At 44.3% G+C, this 5,197-nt stretch overlaps 1 long non-coding RNA gene across 1 annotated transcript; it reads left to right on the plus strand.

Moving 5' to 3' along the window:
- The first annotated feature begins 2,241 nt into the window (after positions 1-2,241).
- LOC116231468 (uncharacterized) lies at positions 2,242-3,170 on the plus strand. Its single transcript, XR_004167466.2, has 3 exons — positions 2,242-2,354; positions 2,469-2,807; positions 3,086-3,170. It is a non-coding gene; the product is annotated as an uncharacterized LOC116231468 (long non-coding RNA).
- The last annotated feature ends 2,027 nt before the right edge of the window (positions 3,171-5,197 follow it).

Here is a 5,197-nt window from a genome sequence, read left to right on the forward strand (position 1 = left end):
TGATGCTGTAAACCAATAAATGTGTGTTTATACTAGCATAAAGAAAGTCCCTAGGAAAGGGCAATGAAGGCAGTGCAGCACTTCAGCCACGTAGATGGGATGGTGTTGGTCAGCATTGCACTTGTCTCCCATCACCCTCTGTCTGCCTCAAGCTTTGTTGATTTTTGGGTGGAACAATGCAGCATAAAAACAAACTGTGTGATGAAACAGCCAGGTACCCAGTGTGAGAGATATCTGTATTGTTACTAGTTTTGTGAACAAGAGTGTCTTTAAAGCTGTCAGGCAAATGGAGGCTGCAGTTACCCAGCTTAAATACGAGTGCAGATGTGCAAAGGTTTTTCCATCTTTAACAAATAAAATAATTTCTTGGCAAGTGGCTGGCACATCAAACTTTGGTATGAAGAATGAGTTCTGTTCACTCTTTGTTTTTCATCCTCCTCCTCAAGCAAACAAAGCAACTGCGGGCCCCAGAGTAAAAGTGCTGGAGGAGGCAGAAATACGGTGCTCACTTGAACTCAGACTAAAGCTGAACTTCAAAAGACCCAGAGAAACGTATGGATTGCAAACGAAAAACCTCACTGGATTTTTGTATTCAAAGGAGGTAGTGCTCCCTTTCTGGTGCCTGAAGTTCAGTTTGCAATGCTGATGGGAGCCTGAAAGTGTTCAGGGAGAATCATCCACAAGTGCGTACAGAGGTGGTTTAATCCTGGCCTCCAAACCGAGGGAAGGAAGGTTTCCTGCGACCGCTCCACATTCAAGTGAAGATTGGGTGATTGCAGGTTCTGACATTTCCCAAGTAAGAAAACCCAATTTGCTTGGCTTCCTGCCCTTTCCTCCAGCGTAATGACTGTGTCCACAAGCACTCAATGGAGATTCCTGTTGCAGAAGACGACTTCCAGCCCAGTGGTGCTTCTTTTGAAGCACTGCAACCCCACACCGTGGGGCAGTGTGCCCAGGACCATTTTCCTGCTGTGCCCAAAGGGGGCAGCCTCACATTCTGGAATGTCTGCTGCTCTAACCACCACTGGTCTGGTGGTTGGCGACCCTGCATATAGCAGGCGGGTTGAAGCTAGATGGTCATTGTGGTCCTTTTCAACCCAGGCCTTTCTACAATTCTATGAAACTTATTTTTACAGCAAGAAACTTTTCTTTCGTTGGGAAGTGGCTTCACAGCAATAGTTTGGAGAGGAACCAGGGGGAAATAGTGCTGGGCTGGTTGGGGCTGCCCTCACCCCAGGTCCCCACCGACCATCTCCACTGCAGCACACACAGCTCTGCTCCTCCAGGGAGAACATCTGCAGCCAGTAAATCTCTCCTGCCTTGATAGTCCAATTTGCCAATGACAGAAAGATTCGCTCTTCAGTGAGAAATATATTTATGAAGTTTGAAAGGATTAGCTAGGCATCTTTTTGCAATTCAATAAGTAGTTTACGATCAATTTTCGCTAACACCAGCACTTCTGTAAGAAATTGGTCTCTGGTTTTGACAATAGTTTTGCTGGGTGTCTCTGTTGTGGAAGGAAGCCGAAGGGTCTTGCTGTCTGACAGGGATTAGAATGCTGAAAACCACCATCAGTTTCTGAAAACTGTAAGTTCTGATGAAATTCCCAAAGTAAAACAGCAATATATTAAGCCAGTGCAGATCAGGGAAGTTCCACTAGGTTTAGCAAAGCTAGCTTGCATTGCTTGAAGATGTCATCTTTTTTCAGTTGCCTTTGAGAATATAGCAAATGTGTTCCTGAGCTTTTTGGATCATTGGCAGAGTGTATCAGCTAGGAAGTACAAAGACGCAAAATGATCCAGAAATCTCTGTCACTCATTCTGTTGAAAAACAGTTCTCATCAACTGTGCAATGAATTGCATTTCCAAAATTCTGTTTAATTTGAATGAGGTTCACATTCTTATACTTCAGGAATGTCTGTGAAGAGTCCTCACGTCCACTATTTTTAAGAACAACATCACTGCTTGGTTGTAGTTTCAGATGGAAATCTACACTGCCAATAGGATAGCTGACATAAACTGGCCAAAGGGATGTCCTTTGGACTCAGCTCTTTGAAAGGATAGATGGTGGTAGAACAAGGGAAAATAATTTTAAGTTGAGGGAGGGAAGATTCAGGTTGGATGTCAGGGGGAAGTTCTCTCCTATGAGAGTGGTGAGGTGCTGGAACAGCTGCCCAGAGAGGCTGTGGATGCCCCGTCCATCCCTGGAGGTGTTCAAGGCCGGGTTGGATGGGGCCCTGGGACCTGTGATTCTGTGATCCCACACCATGTGACATCATATGGAACTGCAAAATGGAGGGAGTTGGCTGGAGGCAGATGCTGCCTGGGCACTGGCTGGGCATGGGTTGCTGGATGGTGAGTAATTGTGTTGGGCATCACTCATTTTGTGTATTTTTCTTGATGTCACTGTTATTTTTTTATCTTTTTTTTTCCCCTTTCTTATGAAACTGTCCTTATCCCAACCCCCAGGTTCCTGCACTTTTGAGCCCTCTCCAGCCCCATTGGCATGGGAGTGAGTGTGGTGCTGAGCTGCTGCTGGGTTAAACCACGTCAACTTTGTCTTCTGCACAGCAAGTCTGTATGAAAGGCACAACACAGGAACTCTCGAGAAGTGGCTCCTTTGAAGAGAAAAGTAGCGATATGGAGAAGAATAGAAACTGCAAATGTGGTGGAGAAAATAAACACTCTTCCTGAGCATTTTCATTCATGAGATACAGCGCAGTTCAACTTTTAAATCAAGTCAGCTCATACAATTTCATGGTGGTCAAATAGGAGAGAGGCATCTACAGCATGGATGATTACAAGCGGGTAAGTGGCTGTCTGTCCCCTACCAGAAAGGAGAGCCTCCAGCAGAGCACAGATTGTCCCCATGGGGAGCAGCAAGTGGCTGGGGAAGGCCTGGGGAGTTGGGCTGAGGTTTGTATGCTCCTGTTTGGGGAGCTGAGAGAGTGCAGAGCTGCTGGGATCCTTTTCTCTTTAAATGCTGCCTGGGTTTGCGTGGGGATTGTTCTCTGTCAGAAACCAAAGAGCGAGCGATTCTTGCAATGACAAGTTCAATAAATGTAAAATATTGGTTTCTTTTCTAGCCTTGAACAGATACTTAGAGACCAACTTCAGTCAAGCCAGAGTGGGAAAGCGTCTTTTCAAAGAGACAGGCGAGATTAAAGTGTATTTCCTGAATGACAAAGTTTGTGTGATAGCGGCAATTACTCTTCAGCCTAAAGGCTGGTTTGAATTTAACTTCTGTTTTTGTTATACAGAACTACAGTGCTCAGTGGGGTGAAATATGGAGAATCCTGATTTCTCCTTGGCTGAAATCTCTTTTGGTGTTCTGGCTTGGTGCATGGCTGGTGAGTTATTTACAGGCACTTGCAGATCATGGCTGCCAGCTATCCAGCTATTACGCTTGGCAAATGAGATTCATGTCTTCAGATGTCCTGCTGTCAGTGCAACACCTGCCATGCTTTCTAGAGCTCTTTTCAGACTGGAAGCCCTCACTCCATGCAGTGGGAGCCCAGGAGCAGCTCTGGCCCCACTGCATCTTCACCTGGAGTGACATGGGCACGAGTCTCTGGGTTGCTGGTTGGGAAGGCTGAAAGGTCTCCCAGTGCTGTGCCGTGCTGGGGAGCTCTCCAGCTTCATCTCAGGTGTGTTCAACCTTTACGGTAACGCTTCCTTAATTCTATTTTTTCTGGACAGATGGAATTTCTTCTCATGTTTTGTGGAAGTGTTTTTCCCACTTTGGCTTTATTATGCATTAAGATCAATGATGTATTTTGAGCCGCATGTGGTGCCTGTAATGAATTCCGCTGCCAAATTTGTGCTGTTTACCCAACGGGCACAGAAATTTGAAGGCTGTGGATGTAGACCTCATTAGCAGCAACGATTTAATTTCTTAATCCAATATGATGTCTTGATACTGTGGTGCTAAGAGCAGGAGAAGTACTTGATTAGCCCAGGAGAGAAGAGTGGGAAGATCCTGGAGCTTCCTGCTGCTGTGAGACAAGGATGCTCCTGGGCACAAACCTTGCAGGGCTGAAACAAAGCATTTGGGGTGGTTCCAGCTTTTGATTCTGATTTTTATGATGTTATTGCCCTTCTTTTTTTACATTGCCCTATTCCTTCCTCCCCTTTCAGAGCTTATTTGTTACTATGGAGACAGGAAAACAGTTCACGGGAGAGAAGCTTCACCATGTGGATGGGGCATGGTGACAAATTGGATTATATAGGGCTGAGAAATTGAGTATTGGCTAATGGATAAACAGGCATTTTACATAAGTTATATATTTTCAATATAATAGGATGTCTGTTTTAGTTGTTCTTTTGTGGATTTATTAGTGCTTGAAGAAGAGAGAAGCAAACAGCCTTAATTGAAGACCCTAGAGGATGGCAGCATTAGAAATGGCCTTTCCAAGTATTACACTTCTTGCAGAATGTAATAGTTTATGCTTCTGTGAGCTTTTATTGATGCCAGTTGTGGTTATCCTAATGCTTGTAATATATTCATTTACTGGTGTATGTGCTTGGAGAAACGTCCCTGAAATTCAAACACTTTTATGCAAGATAAACAAACAAACCGAAAGAACACAATTAAAGCCATGCTTACCAGAGCTCAGAGAAGCAGCCAGAAGGTGAGGAGCACAAGGGATCTCCTCAGGTCCCAAAGCCACACTTGGGTTGGGCAGCTGGCCTTGGTTACAGGCTTTTTTGTCCATGGATGTGATAAATGCAGGATTGGGCTCACCAGCCAAGTGCATATTCACATGTCATTATTAATCTGAATTTGGATATTAATTGCAGAGGCTGAAAGAGAGAGCTGATTATATTACTTTTTCATCCTTTTCCTCAAAGAAAATGTGTTTATTTATACCAGCTTGTTTTGTTTCCTGCTGTTCCGTAGCTCACGGCTGCTCACTGTGTTTTATTCTTTGTCTTCTCCTTGGATAATATTGTCAGTGTGATGTTGGTTTAATGATGGATAGAGGGGCAGACTTTGGAGATGCCTTTTGCATTGTTCTGTGCTTTAGTAGTATTGATCTCAGGGCACGTGATTCCTGTACTGCATTTGACCTCTTCTTGTCAAGTTATTTTTAGGAGTTGTTTATAGGATTGCTAAAGAAAGGCTAACCTGAGATCAGTGTTTTAGGATATCTGATGTTTTGCAGATTTTGGCTCCTTTAATGCAAACTCTTTGAAGT

This window comes from Phasianus colchicus, chromosome 8, assembly GCF_987193195.1.
Source record: "Phasianus colchicus chromosome 8, bPhaCol1.hap1.1, whole genome shotgun sequence".
In the NCBI taxonomy this organism is placed as follows: domain Eukaryota; kingdom Metazoa; phylum Chordata; class Aves; order Galliformes; family Phasianidae; genus Phasianus; species Phasianus colchicus.